The sequence below is a fragment of the Hyaena hyaena genome, unplaced genomic scaffold (assembly GCF_003009895.1).
Source record: "Hyaena hyaena isolate Hyena2069 unplaced genomic scaffold, ASM300989v1 scaffold_26, whole genome shotgun sequence".
Classification (NCBI taxonomy): Eukaryota; Metazoa; Chordata; class Mammalia; order Carnivora; family Hyaenidae; genus Hyaena; species Hyaena hyaena.
The window spans coordinates 3,157,045-3,173,054 of NW_024080658.1; the positions used below are offsets into that span (position 1 = coordinate 3,157,045).

General features: G+C 41.2%; 1 long non-coding RNA gene across 2 annotated transcripts in view; it reads left to right on the forward strand.

Moving 5' to 3' along the window:
• Positions 1–318: 318 nt before the first annotated feature.
• Positions 319–16,010, forward strand: part of LOC120228695 — a 52,528-nt gene continuing 36,836 nt past the window's right edge. For both annotated transcript variants that reach the window (XR_005527572.1, XR_005527573.1), the window contains exons 1-2: positions 319–414; positions 991–1,072. This is a non-coding gene — a long non-coding RNA (uncharacterized LOC120228695). The remainder of the gene's footprint in view (positions 415–990; positions 1,073–16,010) is intronic.

Here is a 16,010-nt window from a genome sequence, read left to right on the forward strand (position 1 = left end):
AGAACTAAAAAAAAGAAGTCCTTCAAAGACTTTGCAAAAAAGAGTAAGGTATTCTTCCTTTAACGACGCCCTATCAGAAATTAAATTAGGGGAGTTCGCGACTGAATTCAGAACTATATTTTAAAGACGGATTCGGAAAGATTCCCGCTAACTTTCAGGAGTTCCGAAAGTTCATGTACGTGAACGTGCGCGCGCGCGCATGCAGGCGCGTGCCTGCGTGCGCGCGCGCATGCAGGCGCGTGCCTGCGTGCGTGAGCGCGTGCCTGCGTGCGTGAGCGCGTGCCTGCGTGCGTGTGCACATAGTCGATGATGGCGATAGGAAGCGGGAAGGAGGGAGCGATCACAAGAGGTTCCGACAAAAGCCTGAGTCTCCGTAGGTCAGGTTGATGTCGTCTCCACTCCTGGACGAGACAGGTAAATCCCTGCCTTGATTTGTACTTTGTATTTGTCTCTGTTACATTCCAAAATCATTCGAATAACTGTTTAGGTTTTTATTTACTTTGTTTTATTTTATTTTGAAAAACAAAAATTGTTACAACGAGAACCGGTCCTGATGAGTATGTGATAATTCTGTCTGAAAGACAGTTTAACTGACAACAGCTATACTGACTGAGTGCTCCCTGTGGGTCAGGAATTCTTTATTTTACCTCATTTAACCCTTACCACATTCTGTAAGGTATTATTCCCTTTTAAGTGAACAGTGAAGAAATTAAAATTTAAAGGGATTAAATTCTTAGACCTGGTCCTATGGCTCATTTAGCTCTTTCTGACTGGGAAGCACAGAATCTATGCTCTTAGGAGTCACACATATTTATTGAGCCCATACTACACACAAGGCACCATGCTAGACAATCCATTAGCCTTGACCAGCACCACTGGTCCTTGACCTCTTAAGATCATAAGTGTTTACAAAAATCTACTGAGAGCTATGGATGGTCTCCCATAAAAAAAAAATGTATAGATCACACTAATATTTACATTCATTCTCAGTAGGTTCAAGGATCTTCTGAACCTCATCCTGTTGTAGGAGCTCCAGCCTTACTTGGAGAATGTTGCTCAGAAGGGGAGACAGGTAAGTAAAGGGGCATTAGATCCATAGCCCTCATTTTGTGTTTTCAAGCTTCTCAGTGCTTCCAAGCATGTCCAAAAGACCAGCTAACTCAGTTCTGGATGTACATAGTAAAGGTATTGCTACTGCCCAGTTTCTGTCCCAATGTGTGAAGGCGAAAGTATAATGAGTAGTTCTGTTAACAAAAATATTTTTCATTATTGCCCTTGGTTAAAAAGGAAGCAAATGGACCCAGTCTTTCCAGTGCTGATTCCAGCATTTATCTTCCAAAATCAGTATTAATGTATTTTCTTCAAATTAGGACTTTTGATTTTCTGTGGATAACAAGAATATTAGCTATGCCTTTTTCATGCTGTTTCTGTTAAAATTTTAAACGCTTTCCTTGTGTTCAATTCAGCTCAGGTTGGGGGGTAAGATGCCTATTAGTAGGAAACCAAGTACACATCCTGTGTCCTCATATGGTATCATTTCAAGCTTCTCAGTTCTTTTTTTTTAATGTTTATGTGAATGCTTTTACTTATTCATAACCCATTTGCTTCCACAAAGTAGTTGAAGCAATTCACAAGAAAATATACCATAAAGTAGAAAGCTATAAATAAACTACAATCGGGATCAGAGAAATTGTAGAGCAATTAGGATACGGAGACAAGGATGTAGGTTGTCGTCTCTGTACTCCGGCCATCATTACTGAAGAGGAATTACAGATTTCATGTCAACCATGGAGGCAGTCAAAGAGACCTGATGCAGATTTACAACATCCATAAAACGAAACATGGATGTCTAGTGGAGAAGAATACAAAAGTCACATGAATTTTTAACATAAACAGAAGAAATTGTACTCCCCGTGCTCAGGGCTGTGTCTCCAACCCGTGGAAGTATGAGTTCAGTCTTTTCTGATGATGAGGGTGAAAAAGTTGGAGACGTACCACTTTGGGGAAGTCAAATTTTCCTTCCCACGTAAGTCTGAGAAAAATTTCTTAATGTATATTTCTAGATGGAACCCTGAGTGAAGCAGTAGACAATGTCCCTCCCAATAGCATATGCAATAAAGGGTTTCAAGTAGCTGCTTCCTAGGATGTCCCTCAAAGTCAACAAGGGACACAGCAAGAATGTGCAACCCAGTGGAAAAAATCCCATGAGCCCAGAATCATGTGGTTTCAGTTCATGAGCTCGTCAAATCTTAAAACTTCGTAAAAGATTGAGAATAAGGAATAAGCTAGAACCCCTAGCAACCAGCCTCAGTCATAACAGCATCGTGTTTAGAGCGCTTGTGATATGGCAGGCACTTTAATGAATTATTTTGTTTAATTTTTACAGTAAGTCTCTGAGGTAGATCAAGGTTAGTCAAGACTCTTTTGGTTGCAAGTGCCTAAACCCCAACTCAAACTACCCTAAGGAAAGAGAGAGAGAGACTTATGAGATGGTGCATCCAGGGCTGGATGGAGCTTGGGGCTCTCCCAGTATCCTCAGGTGCTGCTTTCTTGTCTGAGGGGGAAAAGATGGCATCTCACAGCTCCAGGACTATGTGGAAACAGAGCCTGTCTTGCAGCATCCATTCCAGTCTAGAAAGTAGACTGTGATTAGCCAGGTTGGGGTCTCTTACCCATCCCTTGGCCCAGTCAGTGTCCATAAGGATGTGGCTCTCTGATTGGCTGGCCCGTGGGAGGGAAGGTGAGTCCCTACATTGACAAGAACCACCACAAGAATCTCATGGAGTTAGAGGAGAAAGAGAATTGACCCCCCAAATAGATGCAGAACAGAAAAAATTACCAGACTCTGCAGGAGGGATTATTATCCCCACTTTACAGATGAGAAAATGGGAGCCAACAGTATCAAATTGCAGAGACCAGATGAGGTTGTAAATCCTGCCTTAGGCATAATTGGTTAGGTTACACCAGAAAACAGGAATAAAACACTGAATTTAATAGTTTAGTGCCCTCGAAACATTGGTTTTTTTTCTCACCTTACATCCCTGACTCAGAAGTTTAGGGGAGGCTCTGCCCCAACAGTACTCAAGGACCCAGGCCAACAGGGAAGATTCTAGCATCTGGAAGACCTAGATTCCAGGCCCATAAAGCAGAGGAAAAGAGGAGCATGAAACACTCACAGTCATTGCTCATTGATGAGTCCCATGGTTCTGCTCAACAGCAGGATGGTTAAGGAATCACTGGGGAGACAGGCAGGCTGGTGGGATGTATATGGGTGTTTATGAGTATTAAATATCTCTGCTAATTTAGGTCTCTGTGGCTCCAAACCTTTGTCTCTTCCCTATCATACCTCAGTCATGTGTTCCTCAAGTGCCACAGAAGCAAACGTGAGCAGTCAGAATTTCTGGGCAGCCTATTCCCCTAACAGTCGTGAATGAGAAACGGACAGATATCCTAGACCCTCAAGTGATCCTAGGAGAAAGGATTTAGAGTACAGCAGGCTGTTCAGCCTCCTGCTTTCCCTCAGGAGCCACAGGGAAGGGGGCTGGCATGGTGACTGATTGGTCTGCCGGACTGCCCAGAGCTAGTCCAGCCGAGAGAGAACATCCTTCGGGCTGCCAGGTACCAGACTAAACCTCCAAAGCCATTGTCCTTTGAAGCTGCAATTGTGTTTCTGAATTTAGCTCCTCACATAATTTGAATTCTTGTCTTTAATTCTTGTCTTTAACCACAGCAGCAGGCTGTGATGGTTGATGCTGGAATCCAAGGGCATCTGGATTAATCTAGAATAATCTAGATAAACCCTTGACTTATTAATACCCATTGTTTTGATCCCGAACACCTACCAAGTCCCAAATCTGCAAGAGCCAGACTGTGAACCGTGAACACCCTCTTTGTCTCTTCTGGCCTAAACCAGAATTTAACTGAAGAGGTAACATCAGGCCGCTTTCACCTGGGCCCCCACCTAGGAAGGACTTGGTCTTCAGAAGTTTCGAGAGGAAACCTGAGGCCAAGAGGAAAGAGGACAGGAAGCTTTCTGGATGAGAGCGCTAGGAGAAAACAACGAGTTTTAACTCCTTCGCTTCTCCTGCTGTAAACACCGCGCGTAGTGCCACGGCCACCACCGAGATGTCCCTGAAGACTCCATTATTGAGCTTCCTACTCTCCCATTTAATACCTGCGGGGAGACCACTGACTCTCGCCAGTTATTCCAAGTACTCCCTTACGTTGCCCAGTGGTGAGGCAGGTTGGCAACTTCGAAGTGTCAACAGAAGTGATGACACTAGTCCCCGGGGGAGAAGCAAGGAATAGTCAGCGTCTTCTTCCATCCTTCTCTTCCGGGCATTCAAGGCCCCTTGGGAGGTTACAGGTGCCAGATGGTGAGGCTGTAAGGAGAGATGCCCCATCTTACCAGATTTTACACAGGCAAGAAATAAAATTTTGTTGTGTAAGCTGAGATTTCAGGATTTGCCTGCTGTGGCAGTTAGCATTAATTATCCGAATCCAATATGAGAAATGTGTAAAAAATCGTAATGTTTTAAAAAATCGTATAGGGAACGCCTGCGTGGCTGAGTCAGTTGTCTGGCTCTTGGTTTCAGCTGAGGTTAGGATCTCACGGGTTTGTGAGTTTGAGTCCCATGTCAGGCTTTGCGCTGACAGCAGCAAAGCCTGCTTGGGATTCTCTCTCTCTTCCTCTCTCCCTCTCCTCCTCCTTCTCTCCCTCTCCCCCTCCCTCTCTCATGCATGTTATCTCTTTTTATAAACAAACAAACAAATAAATAAACTAATTAACTAACCAGCTAACTAAATAACTGACCGACTGACTTAAAAAATCATACAGTAAACTCTTTTGGAAGGTATTTTGTTCTGAAAGAGCTAATATTTAGTATGTAATTTTTAACTGCCCCTCACCCTTTTAGGAGTCTTATGTTACATATTTCCGGAACTTTGTATATGACCTTCAATTTTTGTCCTTTCCTTCTCAATTGAACACAACGTTGTTTGTCCTAAGATTTACCTCTTTTGACATTAATAATAATGTCAATTCTAGTATGAACTGCATTAAACTTGCAGTGCTTAAACATCTTAACGCTAGTCTCAGAACACTTATATTTCATTTGCCCTTTGCTTATACAAAATAATAAGATGAAAAATAAGAAAATATTATAGGATTTCCTGGGGGCACCTGGATGACTCAGTTGTTAAGCATCTGACTTCAGCTCAGGTCATGATCTCATGGTTTGTGAGTTTGAGTCTCACATCAGGTGAGCTCAAGCCTTGCTTCGGACGAGCTCTGCTTCTCTCCCTGTCTCTCTGTCTCTGTCTCTCTCTCTCTCTTTCTGTCTCTACCCCCCAGGATTCTCTCCCCATGGCTCATTGCACCTCTCTCTCTCAAAAAAAGAAAGAAAGAGAGAGGAAGGGAGGGAGGGAGGGAGGGAAGGGAGGAAGGGAGGGAGGGAGGAAGGGAGGAAGGAAGGAAGAAGAAAAAAATCCTAGAATGTCCTGAACACACCTGGATGCCCTAAAGTAAATAGCTGGTTGACGGGAAAGCCTCTGTGTGAAGTCTTCACGTTTTCAGATTTATGACTGTTGGAATTCAGCACAGGTCCAGGGCTAGCGGGGTTTGGTGAGAAGTGTCCGGCAGTGTGCTTGCACCGGACGGGAGCCTGTAAATCCGTATGAGAATCGGCCGCCTGTGCTTCTATCTGGGCCTTCCTGCCCTTCCCCAGGCCGAGCAGGCGCATGTACACACATCCTCACCTAACCATCTCTCTCTCCACATTCGGTGTTTTCCTGAAATGTCACGTATGTGGAGAAGTCTAGGTAACCACTCTCCCACACAAACAGCAAGAACAAAACAGCTACATAGGATTTTGGAGGGACAATTGGGGAAAATTTGAATTTTACACCATTTTATTTTATTTTATTTTATTTTATTTTATTTTATTTTTTTCACTTTAAATTACAATGGTATTTTATTTTAAATAGTCACAAGATTTGACACTTCAAAAAAAGATGCCACTAATAACAAACGTGGAAATACTTATCAAAGTGACAACAGACATAATGTTTAGCTGAGAATCACTTCAACAGAGTAAGGCTCTAAAGATACCAGACAAACCAAAACTTGTTTGTACCAAGGTGAATTTTACACCATTTTAAATAGTGTTAGTGTATGTTATTAATTTCTTTAATTTAAAAAAAATTTTTTTTCAGTATTTATTTTTGAGAGAGAAGGAGACAGAGCATGAGTGAGGGAGAGGCAGAGAGAGGGAGATGCAGAATATGAAGGAGGCTCCAGGCTCTCAACTGTCAGCACAGAGCCCGATGTGGGGCTCGAACTCACGAACTGTGAGGTCATGACCTGACACTTAACCAGTTGAGCCACCCAGGAGCCCCATTAAAGTTTATTTATTTTAGGGGCATCTGGGTGGCTCAGTCAGTTAAACATCTGACTCTTGATCTTGGCTCAGGGTATGGTCTCAGGGTTCATGGGATTGAACCACTTGTCGGGCTCTGCACTGAGTATGGAGCCTGCTTAGGATTCTCTTTCTCTCTATGTCCTTCTCCCACTCGTGCTTTCTCTCTCTCTCTCTCAAAATAAATAAGCGTTTATTAAAATCATTTTTTAAAAAAATGTTTATTTATTTTGAGAGAGAGACCACAAGCAAGGGAGAGGCAGAGAGACTGTCAGCACAGAGCCTGATGTGGGGCTCAAACTCACAAACCGAGATTGTGATCTGAACTGAAATAAAGAGTCAGACACTTAACCAACTGAGGCACCCAGGTGCCCCTTTGTTATTATATTTTTTGAGTCATAATGGCATTGTGGTTGTACAGGTGAGTATCCTATTCTTGGGAGGAATTTGTTGGACTATTTGGAGATAAAGTTTCATGATATCTATAACTTACTTTAAAGGTTTCAGCAACAACAAACATGCTATATGCAAACATAAGAAGACCCGCACACCTAGGAGAGGGAGAGAAGGCAAATGTGGCATAATAGTGTGGATTTAGGCAATGCAAAAGGGAGTGTTGGTTGCGTATTGCTGTTTCAACTTTCCGTAGGTCTGAAATTGTTCAGAATAATAATAAAAAAACCAAAGAGTGCCCACTCCCACTTTCTATCCTTAGTTTTGCTGTATTTTCTGCAGAGCACCTCCAATTCTTTGAAATTATGTATTTATTTATGTCACTGATTATTGGATCTTTTTCTTTCACTAGAATGTAAGCCTCTGGGGGCAGACTTTTGTCAGTCTGACAAACCAGTTTATCACAAGCACCTAGACCACAGTAGCACTCAATTAATCGTTGTTAAACAAGTGAATGAATGACCCATCCAGATGCCCTTGACCCACGCCATATCCCGGCCTCCTTAAGGATGAGTCAGGTGAAAGTATCTGGAACACCTCCACCCCCCCAACAACCCAAGGACTCCCCAAAACAACCAGCAGATCAGCAAATCTGATCTGAGTGTCCACACTCAGCCCCATGGAGCTACAAAAGCAGGGAGATCTCAGTCTCAGTGAGAACATTGCACAGGTCCACGGACAACAAAGATGGCTGTGAGGGCCCTTTTCACTTTACAAAGGCACTTTAGCAACGTTGCCCCATTGAATGCTCAGATACATCTACAAGACAGGTAACATTATTAGCCTGTTGACAGAGGGAACCAAAACAGAGGGGCTCACATGACCTGCCCAGGGCCCAATGCTTTTATTATTTTTTTATTTTTTATTAAAAAAACCAACACTTTTAGTTGGCAGAGCTAAGACTTGAACCCTGCTCTTCTGACTCAGAATACTTTGCACTTTTCACAGTATGGCAGAGCATCTAAAAATATCACAGTTACTAACAGGCAGCATTTGTAATTGCCAAATGAGTTCTATATATGTCAGATATGTCAAAAGTTCCATATATATATATATATGTCAAAAGCACATCCCTAAATAGTTCATTACATGAAAGAAAACAGGGATTGCTTGTCTAAAAGGTAGACCCTTGTGATGTACAATGACAACTAATTTTGTCATTGAGACGGAGGTTCTAGGGGCACTGGTTTTGAGCTAAGCCTGGGTCCTTGAAGGCAAGCGCTTCGGTGCCTTAATCCACTAGCTTGCCCTGTGTACCCCCAACTCCATAAAGACAGTCAACCCCTTACAATAGTGGCCTCAGAGCTCTAACATCACACCGTGCCAATACTTGACACTTGTAAGCTACACAGAGCCCTGTCTCAATCAATACTCGAATGGAAAGCAGAAACTGCAAAGAAATTTCAAGCATTGCAAGGAATAGTGCTGCTCACTCAGAAGGCTGCCCTCTTACCATGAGTCAATCTGTATCACTTGCCTGATAGGAAAGGGGGCCTAGTTAAAAGCATTGTTCTATGTTATTCAAGGAGCAGAAAGCCTGACTCCGAGAAGCCGGCACTTATTAAAAATCCAGTAGTACCTTCTAGTGAGACTAGAATGCCTTTTAATCATGGTTCAACTCAGGTAATTACATTCCCATCCAAATTTCCATTGGTCTCCAATTAACTCAAACAGGTTTGCAGAATTTGCTATAAAATACAGTGTTAAGCTTAATCAGTGCAATGATCAAATATGTATTTTATATTTTAGAAATCTATGTGGATGAAACTGACTATAAAGTCTATATTTAAGATATGTTTGGGTTTTTTTTTCTTTTCTAAAGCAACCTTATTGACATATAATTAATACATACCATAATTCACCCATTGTAAGTACACAATTCAATATTTTTAAATATATTCACAGAGCTGTTCAACCATTCGCCACAATCTAATTTTAGAACATTTTTTTGTCAGCCAAGAAAAGAACTCTGTCCCCATTAGCAGTCGCTTCCCACTCTCTCCAGCCCTCCCCTTCCTCCAGTCTCCGGCAACAACTAATCTTTACTTTCTAAGTCTATAGATTTGCCTACTCTAGACACTTTGTATGTATGAAATTATACAATGTGTGATCTTTTGTAACTGGCTTCTTTCACTTAGCATAATATTTTAAAGGTTCATCCGTATTGTAACATTATCAGTACTTCATTCCTTTTTATTCTCAACTAACATCCCGTTGTATGAATATGCAACATTTTGCCTATCCATTCATCAGTTGATAGACTTTTGGGTTGTTTCCACTTTTGACTATTAAGAATAACACTGTTCTAAGAATTCATCTACAAGTTTTTGTGCAGACTTATGCTTTTATTTCTCTGGAGTATATGCCAAGGACTGAAATTGCTAGGTTGTATGGTAAACGTCTAACTTTTTATGTATATGTATTTTATAAATTTAAAATGTATTTTATAAATAAGTTTAACTTTTTCAGGATCTGCCAGACTATTATCCAAAGTGGCTGAAGCTTTTTTTTACATTCCCCTGTGCAATGTGTGAAGTTGCAGTCTCCCCACATCCTTGTCAATACTTGTCATTGTGACTTTTTGACGATAGCCACCCTCGTCTGCATGAAGTGGTATCTTAGTGTGGTTTTGATTTTCATTTCTGTAGTGACTAATGATGTTAAGCATCTTTTCATGTGCCTATCAATCATACAGTACATCATCTTTGGAGAAATGTCTTTTCATATCCTCTGAACCACTTCTTAAATTTGGTTATTTGTCTTTTCATTGAGTTGTAAGTGTTCTTTGTATATCTTAGATATCCTTTATCAGATATATGGTTTGCAGATATTTACTCTCATTCTATCTGTTGCGTTTGCACTTTCTTGGTGGTGTTGTGTGTCACAGAGGTTTTAAATTTTGTAGTCTACTTCTTTTTTTTTTTTTTTGTCACTTGTGCTCTTGTTCAGTTGGAAAAACTCATTTTTTCTCTTGTGTTTTTCTTTCATATGACTGCCACACTCACAATACTTCTGACACCAGATGTGTGTGAGGGTCTTACTACATTGAAAATTCTCTGATGCTAGCCGGGCGTCCTACTGTTCAAGTCAGTTCTGACACTGTTTACCTGGAGATGGCGTCGGATCCCACAAGCTAAGGGCTCAGTTCCCAGGACTGCGCTCTCTTCAGATACCATTCACAAGTTCCCATTGTTACCTGTGCTTCTGACTGACTGACCATAAGTTGGAGATTACCATGACCCCCTCCTTGGGTTCAATTAATTTCCTAGAAATACCGAACTCAGAAAAATATCTCCTTACGTTTGCCACTTTATTAGAAAAGAACATGCTAAAGGATACAGGTGAACAGCCAGATAAAGAGACACATAAAGTGAGGTCTGGGAGAACCCCAAGTGCGGAAGCTTCTGTCCTGTGGAGCTAGAGGATGTCACCCTCCTGGTGTGTGGATGTGTCCACCATCCGGCAGCTTTCCAAACCCTGCTTGGGAATTTATAGAGGCTTCATTACATTGGCATGTTGGTCATTAGTTCAGTACTCAGCTCCTCTCCTTTTCCTGGAAGGTACGGGATGGGACTGAAAGTTCCAAGCTTCTCATCGTGATTTGGTTTTTCTCTTGACCAGCCCTCATCCAGGAGTTCCCCAAGCACTGCTTCATTAGAACAAAAGATACTCCTGTCACACAAGGGATTCCAAGGGATTTGAGAGCTCTGTGTGAGGAACCAGGGTCAAAGATCAAACATTAGAACAAAAGATGCTCCTACTTACCACTTTGGAAGTTATAAGAGTTTTAGAAGCTCTGTGCCAGGAGTAGGAGGCAGAGACCAATATATATTTTTTCTATTATTTGATAGCTGTGCTATCCAAGAAAGTGTTGCCTAACCAAAGGTCATGAAGATTTACTCCTATATTATTTTGAAAGACTTTCATAGTTTTAGCCCTTACATCTAGGTCAATGGTCTGTTTTTACTGCACCTTTGTATACAATATGAGGTGGGAGTCCAGCTTCATTGTCTTGCACATGGATATTTAGTCATCTCAGAACCATTTGATTACTTTCTCCCATTGAATTGTCTTGACATCTGTGTTGCAATCAACCAGAAATGTAAATTTGGGTTTATTTTTTCATCAGCGTGCCTTACACGCTCCCCTAAAAGTTATAGTTAACTAAATGGGTTTGTTTTATTGTTTGGAAAATACCTAATATGTTCCTAGAAAAGAGAATTTGTCAAGTATACATTGGCCCATAGAATATGATGTCTTAAAGACGACTTTAAGCCCCTTCCATATTTTATAAGGGATATTAATTTTCAAGTCCAAATACTAAACTACTATGTCTGCAATAATTATAGGAACATAATAACTAACCATATATTGGGCCTGGGGCTCTGCTAAACTCTTTGAGTATCTATGACACTTAATCTTCAGCACACACTTGTTTCCTGGACAAGGAAACTGAGGCTTAGAGGGGTTTTGTAGGCTTTTTGCCTCACACAGGTAGGGAGTCCCTTCTGCATTTCCAAATCTCACATGAGCTGATCACTCTCTGTATCATAGGTATAACTTGTAGGTATTGCCTAATAGTAGAAATAAACGTCTTATTGTACCCCCAGGGTCTAAGAGCAAAGTCCCAAAGGAGCTAATTACAACCCTGAAATGTCCTTGAAGGTCCCATGTTTAATCTTTAAATTAATGCAAAATTTTCCATCACCATGATATGTATGTTTATTGAAACTACATAACATATGTTTATTTAAAATAAATCTGGCTCCTGAAGGTAATCTATAGAAGTAGGGAATTCCTGTATTGATGCCCTGTCCTTCTTTTTTTTTTTTTTTTTTAATTACAATCAAAATGCTTCAGGAATTGTACCTATTCCCCCTTTTAAAAACTCTCTAGAACTACCCTTAGGTCTCCCTGAAAGAGCCCTTAGGGTCCCAGGATTCTGCTGTGACTGATGGACTCCACATGTTCCTGAAGCATGGCTATAAAACAATTTCCTTTAAGCAAATCTTATTTTCATACTGACTTACATTATACCAGTGAAGATGTATTCCCACAGAAACAAAGAAATGTATCCCCAACATGTAATTTTGAAACAATTGCATCTACGGGAAAGCTTTTCAAAATCACATAGTTTTTTAAAAAGTGTATCATTTTTGAAAAATAATAATAAAGCCAAACTGAGTCACAAGGAGAATGAATAGTGTGCTAAAACTTAAAATACTTTGCCAACATCTGCATTTCCTTGTGGAGTAGCTTTCACAAAAGGAAATTTTTCTGCTGTGTCTCTGAGCTTTTCAGCAATCAGTTACTAGTTTTAAAAGAAAAAAAAGTGTTAAAATGCTTAACGTTTTTGAATGTATTAATTAAGGATGATCTCTTAAGTAATCCATGGCTAGAGCCATTGATGTGTTTGCTTAATATTCTGTGTATTTTCTTTAGAGTGAAAATGGGTTTATTGTGCATACATATACCTGCATAATCCTCATTCTTTTTTGCCTGGGATTTGATTTCCACAACGGGTGTGCAGTTTCCTGACACAGAAGAGGAAGGGAAAGATTTGCCAGTCAGCTGACCTTGAAATTTCATAATTTCTGAGGGTCTTTCCTAAACCTGTTAATTAAGCTTGATCAGGCAACAAAATGGAAAACCTGTGGAAGCGTGATTCTGCCCTCCCAGGGCTGTTCCTGGCAAGCTGGTGACACAAACAAGCCAGGAGTCTGTTTGCAAGAGAACTGAAACGTGGCTTAGGAGGACACACATCCTAAGAGAAAAGAGTCAGAGTGTAGTACGGAGAATCTAGTAAGAAAGCTGGTTCCAGCAATAAATTGACAGCACTCTCAAGCTGGAGAGTGAAAGAGCCTTAAATAGAGTGAGTGTATTCAAAGGTGCAGTCACAAGTTAGGGAAACCAACCAGACCTGGTGTAATGTCTCAGGGCTAACAACACAGGTCACTGCCATGTGGAAAGATAGGACACGAGTTATGCAAAGAAGGACGGGGAATAAATGCCCTGACCTCATTCTCCTCTTACCCCAAGTCTTCTGCTGGTTCCTCCCATTGGTCAAGCCTGACAGAATACCAGAGCCCATTGTTGTGTCCACTTGGATGTCAGTACCCTCCAGCCTAAGCCAAAGCCCTCCAGGAAGACATCTGTAGTTTGAACCACTGGATTTATTGCTCATTATATGAACAAGGATGCACACCATAGAGAACACTGGGGAGTCTTGATAAGGGAATGTTAGAGAGGACTTATTTCTAGGATTGGGGCTGCCAGTAAGTAATTTTGGAAAAGGCTGAAGAAGAAAGAGGCTTTGCTCCGGACTGAATGCTAAGTAAGGCAAAAGCAACATATTGGCCAATTATAGCTCTAGCATCCCCTCATTGCTCCCTAATTCTAGATAAGATTTACTCAGATACTCAATCATAGAGTTGTTCCCACTTCCTGACAGCACCCCCTCTTCTAACTGAAATGGTGGACCATTGTTATGGCTTAGACAATAATATGTTTTTGTCTGTTTCCCCATGTGATTACAGAGTGGACTTGATTCATCCTGATCACAGAGTGGCCTTGTCTGATGTTGGGGCTCTACACTGGATTCCATGCTCTGCCTCTCCACATTCACCCTGCTATGTACTCTGGGAGGCTGACTCAGGAGCAAGGAAAGCAACCCCTATCCTCCAGGACTGGCCTGATCTGATTGGCTTGGCCTTGGGTGTCAGTTATTGAACGCAGATTTGCACAGAACCTCAGCATCAGTTAAGACCACGGAAGATGCAAAGTTCTGAGTCCACCACGATACTTGTCATCAGCATGCACCTCTGAGCCCAGCTCTCCTTGGGGAATAGTAAAAAGTGATAGAACTTTTGAAAAGAAAAGCCACTTACAAAACACTAGAGCTTAAGACAAAAGACTGTCTCTATCAGAACATGACTCAAAGGGAAGAGGGCCTTCTCCCACTCCACTGCAGGTCACTGGGGAACTGTGCAGTTGGGCACTTAGGGGTACAGGTGCCTCTTTGAAGATGGCTCCAGGACAATGGGGGAAGAGTGCACACCAGCACATGATTGGAAACTGATGCTCCGTGAAGCAGAGGAGGCCCTGCAGGGATGGATGGTCCGTGAGCACAGAAGGAATGCCCCTGGGGACACCCAGATTCCAACAGAGGACTTTGCAGGGAGCCAAGGTCTTGAATTTTCTCCAAGGGAAGAGCCAGAGGAATTTGGGCTTACCATTCTCATAACTTTTTAGTATCCATGGGCTATTGAAGCCTAGAGGAACTTAGTGTACATATTTTTAAACACCAAGCAAACTAATTTTATATGCATTTAATTAAAACGAGCTTCTTCTTGAGTTTGGCAATGATGCACAATGCGCTTTTAACAGCTTTGCGCATCATTCCCAACCTGTAAATGTGAATAATCATGCTTACTTATTTATAAAGTTCTTTGAGGTTTTTGGATGAAAGACTCTTTTAAAGTACAAAGCATTAATTTTTTGTGACAGAGCACTATACAAGAAATGAACATGAAGCAATATAAAAATTTTGTGTTCTCTCTTCCTTTAAGTTTTTAGTTGCTTTCTTCACAGAGACACAAAGGCAGTCTCCAACAGGAGATCTGGTGTTTGAGATAACAGAACTAATAAAGTCCTGTACGTATAAAATCCTAGATAGGCTTGAATTGGCTACTCCTTTTGAGAATGTGAGAAATGAATTGATAGACAAAGTATTTTGTACAAATGAACTCATTTCGGTAAGTGGCACTGATAATCTTAAAGAGTATGTAAATGGACCTCTATTTATAGACTCGTTATATCCATTTTTGACCAGAACGAGCAAGTGAAGCGGTAGCGATAGTCAATCATCACAAGTAACTAGACCACAAGAGAAAAATGTGCCAGTTGCTAGGTGATGACTTTCAATCTATCATTTTAGGCAATAAATATAAGATGAAGTTATGAGGAGAGAAGCTATTCATAGCTAAAACTCTAGCTAAAATGGCTATTATTTATTGCACGGAACTGAAATCAGATGAAGTTGAGAAACCCAACGTACAAACCCAGAAGCCGAGATACTACACAAGAGAACGTATTTCAAGGACAAATCCAAAGGTAAATAGAAAGCAAGGATTTAGGGGAGGGTAGAGAGGATAAAAGGTTGAAGATAAAAATGGACTCGACTGTGTCTCTCATTACCATGTTTCAAACCATAAGAATAAAATGGAAAACACACTTTTCAGAACTTTACCAATTCTGACAAAGGAGACAAGCCCTTTGGCCCCTGTCAGTCGCTTAGCAGCTGGCAGTAATACATTGAGCACAATGGCACGTGCAAACGCTGTGTGAGACCCTGTGTTTTTGCCCTCTGAGAGCACAGAAATCGGTGTGGAAGTAGAGGTAAGGCAAATGACATGATCAGAGGATAACACGGGCATGAAAACCATTTGGTTAAAACCTATGCCTGGCATAAAACAAGCACTCAATCAGTGCTGGCTAAATAACAAAGACTTGTGTGTACTGTAAGGGTGCTTGCTCTATAAGGCGGAAGCCTTAGCTGCCTCAAACACAGCTGAGAATTATGAAGCATACGAAATAGCCTCCCTCATTACCCATTTACTTTAGCAAGCCCGATAATCTAGAACAGTAGTTCTCATACTCTAGTGTGCATCAGATTTACCTGGAGAATTTGGTAAAACAGAGCTCATTGGGTCCCACCCACAGAGTTTCTGACCCAGTAGGTCTGAGCAGGATAATTTGCATCCTTAACATATTCCCAGGTGATACGGGTACTTCTGATCTGGGGAGCACATTTTGAGAATTACTGGTCTAAAAGATTGTAAGTAAAATTAAAAGCATGAAAAGCGGATACTCATAACAGCTAACATTTACAGTGTATCCACCGTACCACTATGCTTCAAATCCTCCCAGGTGATAGATGATGATAGATAGATAGATAGATAGATAGATAGATAGATAGATAGGTAGGTAGATATCAGGAAGGGAGGGAGGGAGATGAGATGAGATGGAGAGACAAAGACCAAGGGAAAGTCTCTAATTATATGTAGACACAAACATAAAGAATAGGCATTTTTATTTGTATTTTATAGCTAAAGAACTAGAAGTAGACCCTGAGAAGTTAAA